Source organism: Desmodus rotundus, chromosome 7, assembly GCF_022682495.2.
Source record: "Desmodus rotundus isolate HL8 chromosome 7, HLdesRot8A.1, whole genome shotgun sequence".
Lineage (NCBI taxonomy): Eukaryota > Metazoa > Chordata > Mammalia > Chiroptera > Phyllostomidae > Desmodus > Desmodus rotundus.
The window spans coordinates 92,281,181-92,294,263 of record NC_071393.1 but is presented as its reverse complement, the minus strand read 5'-3'; the positions used below and the strand labels follow the sequence as shown (position 1 = coordinate 92,294,263).

Here is a 13,083-nt window from a genome sequence, read left to right as displayed (position 1 = left end):
ACCAGATATATACATCCCCTTCCCTGCCCCCACCAACGTTTAAAACAAAATCGCCAGCACTGCAAATTAATCTACATGAGCTCGTCTTGTCCTGTTCACTTTTCTCCTACTTAGTTCCTTTAACACATGTGTGAAGTGGTTCTTTCTTGCTTCCACTGTTCCCACTTCATTCCCAGTTCTCTGAGGCATTGAACTGAGCATTTAACACTTTACTCTATGGAAACCCAATGTGAAGCAGAGAAGCACCACAATCAATTGTAGAAAATAACAAAGTGAGCCAGCCCCAGCTAACAGATAGAAGTCTCAGTGAGAACATACATGTGAATCAGTGAAACATAATACACAACCAGATACAGAAGGATCCCTAGGAAGCAGACCAACCACAAGGAATCAGATCTGGGTAGGGAGATACGGGAGACTAATTAGTAAGTGATGTTGGCTTGCTGTTCAGGAGGAAGAAAAAAAAAATCTAGATCTCTCTTTCTACTTAATGATAAATATAAGCTCAGAATAGAATACAGTGAGTACTAGAAGAATACACAGATGAATAGTTTTATAATACAGGGATAGAAAAGGCCTTTCTTTTTAAACATGATGTTATGACATCATAATCTGACTATAAAAGGATAGAGACATTTGCCTACATTTTAAAAAATTCCAAATACATGAATGGCAAAAACAAATCAAAAATAAAAACCAAAAACAAAACACGGGTATTCTGGTCAAAAGATAAAATAAGAAACTAGGTTAAACATTTACACAAGAAACTTGCAAAAGGTTGCTATCCTTATTATGCAGAAATGCTTTAAAAATCAACCCACTACCAATAACCAATGAAAGAGAGGTATTTTGAATACTTTTCTGCTGTAGGGGAATGAATACTCCCCTTGAAATGGACAAAACAACTTTCCATAGAAAGTTGACTCAACTATACTAATAAGAGAAAATACAACTTCAGAAGAGTGAGATCTTACTTATCACCTGTCGAACTGACCTATTTACAAATGGACACATCTCACGATGTAGCCACTTAAGCAGTCGTGCGGGTGTGTGAGATGGCACACTCTGATCCAGAGATCCTTTCTCTGAAACAGCTATTCAGAGATTATTGTGTAGGCAGAAAGACGCTTATGCAGAGCTTTGTTTATAATTATGAGGAAAAAAAGTAAATGCCCTAAAGGTCCACAAATAGGAGACATAAGTAAACTACACAGATGCTGAAAATCACGGATGTCTAAATTTATTGTCATGAAGGAGCATCCAGGATATTCTTCTGAGTGAAGAGAGCAGGTAAACGACCATAAACAGCTGATTCCACTTGCGTGTGTGCACACGTGTGAGTTCATGTGTGTGAGTGCATGCAAACGCACATGTGTCTTCCTGGATGTACTAAGAAATACCTAGAAGGGTGTTTATCAAAATAGCGATGATTACCCTGATTATCAGAATTTCAGAAGTTTTACTTTGTTTATACTGTTCGAATTTCATGTAGTCAGCACGTATTATTTTTCCGAAGAATACGAATGAGCCATTTTTTAATCTCATGCTCAAGTGTAAATTGATAAACTGCGTAGATTTCAACTTTCCTCCTCTGTCAGCTTTTCTCTTACTTTAGCAAGGTTTGTGTCACACAGGTGGTTCTGATGAGCACTGACTCGGGAGTTCCCTCCCTGATCTCCGGGTCCTGCTCACCCCTCAGGGCCACTTCATCATTGCCTTCAGGTTCCCGAGACACACCGGTATCCTTACTATCATTTTCTTTCTACTTCCGCTAGCTCAAGTGAACTGGTTACTTGTGGCCCAAGGAGCACCGCTGTATAGTGCTGCTTTTCATTTTCCACCTTCTCCAGCACTCCCTCCCACACAAAAACAGAACAATAGGCCCTGCAATCACAGTAATCAAGATTTACCGCGGCACGTGCTGCTTGTGACCTACAGCTGAAGCAACCGAAGCAAGAAACTCAGAGCTAGTAGTGCAACCAAGGCAAAAACCTGCTTTAGGCGTCAGGTCAATTCCTTCCTAAAAAGGGAACTGAAGAAAAGAGTATTTGAATAATTTAAAAAGGGGACATACTTGTCCAGATAGGCCGTTTCTATGGTTCAAATATTCTTAGTCACTCCACATATTTATTTTCATTGGATTATATTTAATAAGAAAAGCTTTACTTTTCTATCTGGACCATAAAACACAAAAATGTATCCCCATATTGGGCCCATTATATTCAATTTATTTCCAGCAAACAAACTTACCCTTCTCATTGCCCGATTTTTAAAGGTTCAGAAACTCCTTATAATGCATGAATCCTCATAATACCATAATTATAAAGCTGCTTTAAAAAACATAATCCCTGGTAGATGTACAAATCCCTCTATAGGTGTGCTAATGTCAAGTACAAATCTAATTAATCCCCTTCATCTCCTGGAGGCTTCCTCTGCCCCTCAACCTTTTCCTCAGTGGTGGACAACGGACAAGAACCACTACCCAGTTTCAGAGAGGAGCAACCACGAGACGTAACTAAGAATCTCTGTCTTCAGAGCGTAACTCAGACAAACCCACAGGCCACCCAGGGCCCACCACCAGCCTCTGTCCTGACCCCTCTTCAGTACAAGGGAATCTTTCTAACTGGATGTATGGGAGCCAGGCAAGTCCATGTTTGAGGCTGAGATGCATTAGGATTTATGAGACATAACACTGCATTCAGGGGAGGTAATAACACAGTGGGTTATTACCGAGTAAAGTGATTGATCGTCCCTCTCCGTACCTCAGTTCCCTCCTCTGTAATAATCCCCAGCAAAAGGGATATAGTGAGCAGTAAAGGAGATAATGCACCTAAAACAATGAGCAATGCTCAGTAGTCAAACATGGTCTTGCTCTCGAGCTCCAGCTCAGGGAAAGCAATGATGGGACAGCCCATTGTCTGTTGCCTACAGAACTCTGGGGCAGAATATGACTATGTGGAACAGTTAACTACTTAAAATGCTCATGTTAAATGTGGATGAGACCCTTCTAATTCAATAGAAATTTCTTCTAAAGGTGCCAGGAGTTTGTTATTTAAAAGGACCTTGCCTTAGTCTTCTTCAGATCGTCATAGAAGAAATCATTTGGCAGCTCCCACGTTGTACCTTTTCTGGAGTGTTTTGAGAGGCACAGGTGAATGTGACCAAAGCACACCAAAAGCTACTGGCTAAAATGCCTGTCACCAACAGCAGGACATCAGGGCAGGACTTCACTATTTCTACATCCCAGGCTACCTCCTACTTGCTTGGGAGGCTTACACACACTTTTCGGGGTCCTAGGTCACTCACCGCCAGAACAGAGGCGGTAATACTTAGCTACTTCAGACGTGGACATGAAATGAGACAGTACAGGTAAGCTTCTTCACACAGTGCCTGGAGCCCAGTAAGTGTCTGGCAAACAGTATATCTGCTATCAACGATCATCTTAACAGTACTAAAGAAACAAAACGCGTATTAAATAATGTGGTTAAGACCACACAAGGTCTAAGACCTTCACAGTGAGGGTATTATGGACTCTTGTTTTTCACGTTTCACGGGAATGTGGGGCCAAGTTGAAGGGAACTTGAGGCAGCAAAGGGATCTAAAGCTACCTACATGGCACATGTGGCTAAAATGTCACTATGTGGTACAGATCCCACCCAACCAAGAAAACACATTTGCCCTAAGATTTCTTCACAAGGCAGAGAACAGCAACATCACATTCAAGCTTTGCCCTAAAACCACCTGCGCAGGCATAAAAATCAGAAGATGGGCCCTTGTGAGCATCATCTCAAGGAATGTTGCTGCCTAAGTCAACAAAAGTGTTTTTACAAGACCAAGTAAAGCAGCAAAAATCAACTAATTCAGCTAAAGATAAGCTGAGTATGCCATGTTTAGTTTGAAGTTATCATTAACGTTTGACATACTTATTACTAATTATGCAAAATCATAAAATCCAAGAAGGAAAGGAAGAAACCAGCAAGTTCTTCAGTAGCTCTAAAACACAGATGGAAAGAACCAAAGAGAAAAGAGGGGAAATTTTAAAAACAAGATTCTCCCAACTTTCTCCAACTTCTACCATATGCCAAGGATTTGTCCTGTTTATTTTCTTTGAAATCTTGAGAACTTTTTCATTGAAAGTACAGCTGAATGACTGGAGCCCAGCTCTGCTAGGTCAGAAGATACCTGATTCCAAGAAGAAATGTCCAATTCTCTTTTCACAGCTTCCCTTTCCTGATTTCCTAGCGAGAGGCTGGCTGCTAGGGACTGGAGTCAAAGGAAACTCAGCCAAGCACAAGTCTGAAGCATCAATGCCCAAGCCTTTGGAGATGAGAAAAATATGCTACCTTCCCCTTTGCAGGACAAGGGGAAAATCTCCAGAAAGCCCTCTATAGTCCTACAAAGACAGCAGTCCAGCAAACTAGGAAATAAGAGGTGTTACATGCACAAAAGACCCTTGGCATAAACATGGGAAACACCGATTCAAGCAAAACTAAGGAGTTTCTCTAATGCAGAACATTAGACACGTTAGTAAGATAATGTAGATGATGAAGAAATGGTTCCAGCATTATTTGTACAGACTCCTTCACTCTTGTGGTCTAGTCTTGTGACAAGTGCCCCACGCAACACTTTGGAAAAAAATGTTGTAATTAGTTCTTTAACACAAGTGACTATTGAAGACTCACTTTACCTCACTAAACTCACAATTACATAACTAAGCACAACACCCCTAAGAGATCAGTTAATGGTACAAACAATATTAGTGCGAAGTAGTGTGAAACACTGGTTACTAGAAGGGCAAGAGAAGTACTATAATTACATCACTTTACTTCACTCAGTCTTTATGTGTTTTTCACAACTGGAAAAACAGATTTGCCATTAATTCCTCATTGTTCTATATCTCAGTTTCCCTTCTCTCAAAAATTTAAACACACATGCCCTGGCTGGTGTGGCTCAGTGGATTGAGCACGGGCCTGTGAACCAAAGGGTCACCAGTTTGATTCCCAGTCAGGGCACATGCCTGGGTTGTGGGCCAGGTCCCCACTAGGGGGTGTGTGAGAGGCAACCACACATTGATGTTTCTCTCCCTCTCTTTCTCCTTCCCTTCTTCTCTCTTTAAAAAATTGAAGAAATTTTAAACACCATATTAAAATTCAATTAGTAATGTGGGCAACTAGAATGTAAGCTTCATGAGAACAGCGGACTCTACTTAGTACAGGACTATACCCCCAGCCCTTCAACAGTTGGTACAAGAATCCTCCACAGATATTTGATTACATGAATAGAGGAGTCAATAAATAAGCTTATGTAAGTATATCATTAACTCATTTTACAAACTGACCAAAATATGTATTTTACTTTTATATTTTAAGTTGACTTTGAAATGCTCACTCTAAAGCAATTCATATTTTTTTCCTCAAAAAGTTTTTTCACTCCCACCATAATCTCCCATCCTTTGCAACTCCCCCCACTCCCCATATACACACATGAAGGTATTTTTTTCTTATGACTTTTGGGTCAGAAGGAAATTTGTGTCTCTAGACCAAGTACCACATTCAGTATATTACAGCCAATTATTTTCAATAAAAGCCAAATTAACTAACATTCAAACAACTAGGAACTTCAATTAATCAGAGCTATGCAGAAATTCTCCTTTGGGAGAAGGAAGAAGAAACCCATTTATCTTCTAGAAAGAAACTATACACAAATAAGCAATTATCGCCAATTTGTTGAAAAAAGCAACTGAGCGTGGACTGTAGATATCAAGGAGTAATCTATACCATTAATTTCAATACTATGAACATAATGTTTAAATAATGCTGAGATGTTGCAACATCTTCAAATGAACAAATAAAAACATGTTTTTGCTAAATTCAATTCATTATGACAAAATCTGACGATATATTTCAGAAAAATTTTTAACAGTTGTATTTTTTTAAGGTAAAGGGATGAGAAGAGCAAGGAAATACTGCTCTAATTTTACTCTGGACGTTCAGAAAAGTCAATGCAATAGATTCTTCCCCCATGTCTCCTACAAAACAGGCAGTAGCCAGGGTGTTCCTATTTGCAGTCCCTGACTTTTGGTTTGGCTTATTTCCATCTATTGCAGCATTCCTGCCCAGTCCCAGCTGTTCGCCAGAGTGAACAGACTAGGACAGTCCTTTGTGTTGTATCCTCAATAGGCCATAAGGTATCCCAGGGCCTGCTACCTTACCTCCCACCTGACCTGCCCTAGCAGCCCGGGCTCCAGCACCACTGAGTAGGCACTCCTCCTTGAACCCTGCACCCTCTGAGTTGCTTCCCCTACAGTGGCCTTTGGCCTCCAGTCCTCCATGCCTAAAGTGTCCCTGCATGCCCCTATTCATCTGGCTGCCTGCCAAGCTCCACCTACTCTAGGGAGACTTCATTGGCCAGATTTTTCTATCGCATCTTCCACATTATGTTGAAACAATCTGTTTAAGTGTCTACATTCCCCACTAGACTGTGAGCTCCTAGAGGGACAAAACTGTGGCTTCCCCCACAGTTCGAGTCTCGGCTCAGATCACAGTCCCTAGTACACATTAAGTGCTGAACAAATGAATGAAGAATTAACAAATGTATCTTGTTTTTCTAATAACTCTGAGACACAGGGATGGGAGTAGGCGGCCTCCAGAAGCTGGGGTACAGCCGCAGGGTCAGAATGCGGTTGTGTGTTGTGTGTACATGCATATGCACACACTGAAGAGAAGGTGCTCCCTCATTCTATGGTCATCTTCCCTAGAATTTGAAGGTCAAGGCCCCAGCTGAAGTCCCCCTTTCCTCGCTTGGTCCGAGCACTTGACCAATTACTCATTCTTCAGCCATAAACCTTGTGTCTTTGAATGAGCTTCTCTCCCGTTTGGTCTGTGGTCAATTAGGGAAGCACACCAATGTGTACTCGTGCCTTCTTTCCCCTCCCAAAAAGTAAACAAAGGCTTTATGAGGTATAATGATTAGACAATGAGACAAAAAAGACTTCTCTCTATAAGCTGTTCCCCCATCCACAAACCCTAAAGCACATCGGCCTATTATCCTCACTCACTCGGTCCAATTTAGACCCTGTGGCAGAGCACCGAGTCACTCAAAGTACTGACAGCAGAACCTGAGGCACGCAAATAGGCAAGTGTGTTCATCGCCTGAGTATTTCTCTCGGGAAGGTCAGGTGAGAAACTGCATGAAGAGAACAAGAACGTACGTCCATACACTAGAATATTATTCTACTGTAAAGAGAAATGAGCTGTCAAGCCATTAAAAGACATGAAGAACTTAAATGCACATTACTAAGTGAACGAAGCGAATATGAAGAGGCTACGCACCGTATGATTCCAACCGTGTGATGTTTTGCGACAGGTAAAACCATGGAGGTGGTCAGTGGTTGCCAGAGGTTAAGGAAGGAGACAGAAATAGGATAAGCACAGAAGATTTTCAGGACAGTGAAACTATTCTGCATGATGCTATTATGGCGGATACATGTCATTCTACACTTGTCCAAACCCGCAGAATGGACACCACCAAGAGTGAACTCTAATGTACACTGAGGACCTTGGGTGACAAGGACGTGTCAGTGCAGGTTCGCGAGCTGTGACAAATGTGCCACTTCGGTGTGAGATGCGGACAGTGGGCAGGCTGCGCATGTTTGGAGAATGGGTATATGGGAACTGTTCGTACTTTCTGCTCAATTTTGTTGTGAACCTAAAACAGCTCTAGATATAAAGTCTACTAAAATATAAATAAATAAAGAAGTTTTTAAAAAAGTGCACAAGCAAGAAGAGAAGGGTAGGACACAGCTCAGGAGGTGCCTTCCAGGTACTGAAGCCAGAGAAGTTCTCAAGGGGCCCTGTCCATGGCAGGGCAGAGCCTGGGGAGAAGCTGAGAGTGAGATAAGGTGGGCTCGGCTCTGGGAAGCAGCGATGAGGGTCTGGGGTCCTCCTGGCTAGCTGGTCATCACTTGCATATATCAGGGTCGTCGGGTTGAAGAGGGGCTGCCCATGCAGAGCTCCAACCTGCTAGAACAACTCTAAGAAGTCAAATATTCTCCACTTTTATTCTCACTGCCACCTCAACCTTGAATTTGAGGGCTACTCTCCCATACTAGCACCTGGAGAATTGCTTTTATAGTAAAACAAACTATCCAGCTGAAGGACATGAGAAGAGAATATGACTTCCTCAAGGCATTTCCTGGCCAATGGAAAACACATCAACTGTACGGGAATATCCCAGAACGGCAGCCAGGACAGGGAGTGAGCATCCCGCTTAGGAGACATGCTAACTCCCTGTGAATGTGCATAGCGGCTCCTTCCACCAGCCCTCAAAGCCTGGTTGCTTGAGTGCTCTGAGCCAACATATGACCACATAAAAACAATGGGAAGAAAGAATCAAGGAGCACCATGAAATTTTATCAGCCTCTGGGCAACCTAAAATAGTATCACAAAGAACACAGGGTCATTTGGCAGGATGGTTTGGCTAATCAAGAACAAATTAGCTACTCAGGTACACAATGTGGAAATCAGGGACTCATTTTTTGTAACTAAGAACCTGTCATCACTGGACTCTGATTAGCAGCTCTTGTATCCCTCAGAGTTCATCCTTCCAAAGCAATGCTGCCACCCAACTATCTCTTACCAGGTGCCATCTGGTCTTCATAAATTGCCACCTGATGTGTTTTCCAGAAGACTTAACCCTCTTCTCTTTCCTCCTGCAGCCAACGGTTTGGGTACATTTCATTCAAAACCGAAACCCCCCACCTCCAACAGCCCTTTTGTCACTGAATCGTCCTCCTCCTCTCAGAACATTTTGAAAATTAATTCTCCTTAGCCATATGTCTCCTTTCTGTCCTTGACCTGTCATTCCAAGTTCCCCCTTTTCCAAGCAATGTCCCCCTTCTCTTGTCATTCTCTGAATGCTCATGGGTCTTGCAGGTTTCTCTGCAGAATTTGGCGATTCATTGTACCATGTATTCCTGCTAACACCAGTTCCGCAGGCTCTACGGCAGTGACAGCTGAGGTATACGAGTGCCCGGCACAGAGGCTACTGCTGGGTCACCCAGGGCCACTAGCATCCTGGTTCCCTTACATTCCTGCCCAGTGAACATGGGCCGTGGGGGTCCTCTGAGCCTCACTCAGCTCCAGAAAAGGCTGGACAACCTCCCTAAGACGCATAAGGCCTGGAGTAAAATATGTCTGCAACAGACACCGGCTTTTTTCTCTTCCCCATTTGTTATCTTTTGCCTTTTTAACTGGAATAAAATCTCTGTGAGAGCAAGATAGGACTTAACCTTTCCTGTATTCCTTTCAGGTATTTTCACAGTATGAAAAATCCGAAAGATGGTTTTAAAATAATGTTTTCTAGTTAATGCCCAAGTTGTCTTCAGGGATAGGGTTTCCCAACTTCTTTACAACTTCATGCACCACATAAATACTTAAAACATTCTATTAAAAAGCTCAAATATGTGCAAAATACAGAGAATATTATAATGAGCCTTAAAGTACTCATTCGAGCTTCAACAATTACCAACTCATAGCCAGTCTTATTTCACCCAGACCTCCCTCTTTCTTCTTCCCCAGTCCCCTCAATATTATTTGGAAGCAAATACCAGATACATCATTTCAATATAAACATTTTATAAAGCTGGTATTTTTAATCAGAAAATGTATAATCCAGCTGTTTTCACTGTGTAAAAATAAACTTCTATGCCTATCAAATAAAGTTACGACCATCTCCACCTCTTGGTTCCCTGTGGCACACAGCAGGACACAGAGACCCACCATGAACTCCGCAGGCCTGAGTTACGATTCCTGGCAGCGTGGGAGCGGCCAGGCTGGGTGACCGCAGGCAGGACGCTGCACGCCCATCCCCCAGACCTCTGCTTGCAAGCAGGAAACCAGAGCTGGAGGGCTCTGCATGCTCCTGGCTGGTCTGCTTGGGCACAAAGGGGACTTTCTACCTCCTCGTTATATGTTTGTGTGTCTTCCCAGCTCCACCAGCTTCGCTACCCAGAGTGACTTTGCCTCTACTTGCTCTTTCTTAAAACAAAATAAATAAATATGTATTCAAAGTCTTCCCCAGGAACAGGTCTCCTCCATATTACCCTTGTATTAAAAAGGAAAAAAAATCACTCCACCTATACAGTTGGCCAAAGTCGTCAGGGAGGGGATGACTTCTAGGAGGGTCTGCACTGCCCTCGCTTAGGCAACTGTGAAATCCCTTACAATTATTTTGGACCAAATCCTAATTCAAATATAAAACGACTTGGGTAATTGTTCAAATTGTCTACCTCACTGTGACTTTGATTCTCTACACCTATACTACCCAGTATTAAAGCTACTAGCCATGTATGACTAGTGAGCACTTGAAACGTGGCTAATCCAAATTGAGATGTACAATGAGCATAAAGTCCACAGATTTCAAGACTTTGTACAAAAAAAAATCTCATTACTAACTTTTAAATTTTGAAATGTAATATTTTTGAGGTACTAGGTTAAAAATATATTTAAATGAATTTCACCTTTTTAAAATGTAGCTACTAGAGAGTTCAAAAGTATATGTGTCTTGCATTATAATTCTAGTACAAGGCTTCTCTAGATCCTAATTCCTTTTCATGGCAGCAGAAATGTGTTTCATGTCAACCCACCAGACCTGGAGTCATTGGAGCACAACCCTGAAGCTAAAATTCCCTCGGACTTCTTTTTTCAGCTATTTTGTAAATTCCCCCTAACAGTTCCTGGCAATCCCATTAAGATTTAAATATTTAATGTCCGTGTTCCAGTAAGACAATCGCAGCTACCTGGAGCATAAAACATCACACAATCACCAGACAGACCCCTTCAGACTGAGAGTCAAAACATGTAATCGCTGTGCTATTGAAAAATCAATTCCCAATCCATATTTTTAATCTCACAGTCAGAATATGGTAACATTTCCTCTGGCTGTTACAACCTTAGGTGTTAGAATTTTACTCTATGCAGCTGAGAAAATATTCAAACCCACATTTCTGCTCAAGACAAGGGAGGGCTGGGCATTTTCCACAAACCAGGAGGGGGGCCATTCACCTGCCTTCTGTTGGTTTCCAGTGGATGAAGTCATGAACACCTGAGAAACTGAGGATTAAACACCGACTTTTTAAAAAAGGAATGGCAAACAAACATTAGACCTGACCTCTGAGGGTCTTCCCCAGCTCTGACTTCAGGGTACTTCCCAGCTCTGTTTTCCCAGCGGTCAGCAGGGATCAGAATAAGAGGGAATAATCTGGTTTAAAGTGACCCCATGAAAAGTGATGGAGTGAACCCCCCATTACCCAGCCCGGTGCATGCTCTGCCCACAGTCGGGTCACGGTTGGTCTGCAACAACACAAGCACAGAAACTGCAGGTAACATTTGGAAATTTTTATAGCAATTTAACAAAGTAATTTATGTTGGCTGAATTAAATAAAAACATTCATATATTTTGTATGCCTTTTTTTCCAGACATTTCATTTTTATTGAATTTCACTATAGCCATGTTAGGCCAAAACAGGTTAGAGACCAAATAACTAGTCTTTCCTTCCAGAAACACTACTCTAGACCAAATCACTGAAATCCTCAATTGTCAGGTGCTCTCACCGCCGATTTGTCGAAATTGGGGGTAGAGGGAGAAAGGGAACTGCATCTCTACATTTTCAGAAATAAACCAACCACTTGGGAAGGGGGTGGAACAACTATTCCCATGACACAGCTAGGGTTAGGGTCTACAGCACAATATTTTTACATCTACAGCTGCGGTGCCATATTTCTTCTAGTACAAAACCCCATGGATTACAATCGACATTGTGATATGATACAGTGTTGATGGGTCCTGGTTTCAGAAGTATTCAAATGCATATGAGCTAAAGTTCATATGTGCAATGATTACATGTCAACTAAGCAAAAATGTCATGTGTTTATTATATACACACAAATTAAATAACGGTGTTTTTTAAAAGCCTTCCATCAAGTTTAGGTTAAAAGCTAAAAATTTCTTGGTAAGGCACACACTAGCCAGCACCAATGGTGAACAATGTGTTCAGAGGAACAGAACAATGAAGAGGCCTGAAGAATCCACAGTTACGATGGGAAGTCAGATAGTATCTGAAATATGAAGGAGTAGACAGTTGAGCAGCTTAAGGGTCAAATGACTCACATGACAGTCACTTCAGTTACATCCAGTCTCAAACCTCCTTTCTTAATGCCAGCCAATGGATGGGATCCTAAGAAGGCTCTGACCTTTCCAGTGCCCTCGATCAAAGGTTAAGGGTCTGGAGTCAGAGCCAGACAGCTGCATTCCCACCCAGCTTTCAGCAGTAATCAGCTGGTTCTAAGCCCAGGAAGCTACTTCTCTTCTAAGCTGGCTGGCTTTGTTACAACAAGACTCGGGAATTGAGCAAGTTGTAGACTGAAGGGAAGAAGAAACAGTGATCCTGAGAAGAAGGGAGGTTCCTGGAGAAAGTAGGGCTTGGGGGAGATTTTTCCACCCACGGGCTCTTCCCTCAGACTGACCATTTGCAGAGAGGAGGGAAAGCCGGGCAGGCGGCACCTCTGTTTTCCATGTGAAATGGGAGGGGGTTCTCTATGCAAGTGGGTGCTGAGGATGGGGTGGAGTAAGGGGACTGAAAGTGAGGTGACAGTCTGTAGGCTTCCCAGAGGAACCTGAGTACATGTGCACCTGGGGCCCCTAAAATGATGTCATAGGGGAGGAGGACCGAGACAGGGTGGTGGATCGCAATGTGTGCGGGCACCAGTCCCTAAATGGTGACACCCAAAGGAGGACAGGTGGCTTTCATTCTCGAGGTTCCAGGCGAAGGGCACTGGGGAGCTTGGGTCCCTCAGAGGAGGCCGAGTAGAGAAAAAGTGAAAGCCAGGCAGCCTAGCAGAGTGGGAGGACAAGGAGAGTTTCGATAGGGAGGTTTCAGTGAGGTCAAAGAGCAGGTAAGGGGGTGCAACAGAGAATGTCAAGAGGGGCACAATTTCTGGGGAAACCACACCTTGCTCAGGGTGTGTTATGTAAATTGGAAGGCAAGGCCTGAACAGAGGCAAAGGTCAATTTGGGGGCTGTGTT

The 13,083-nt window shown here is 42.7% G+C and overlaps 1 protein-coding gene across 5 annotated transcripts in view; it reads right to left on the bottom strand.

Moving 5' to 3' along the window:
- TLN2 (talin 2) overlaps positions 1–13,083 on the bottom strand; it is a 412,505-nt gene that overhangs the window by 237,590 nt on the left and 161,832 nt on the right. The gene's annotated exons all lie outside the window — the stretch shown is intronic.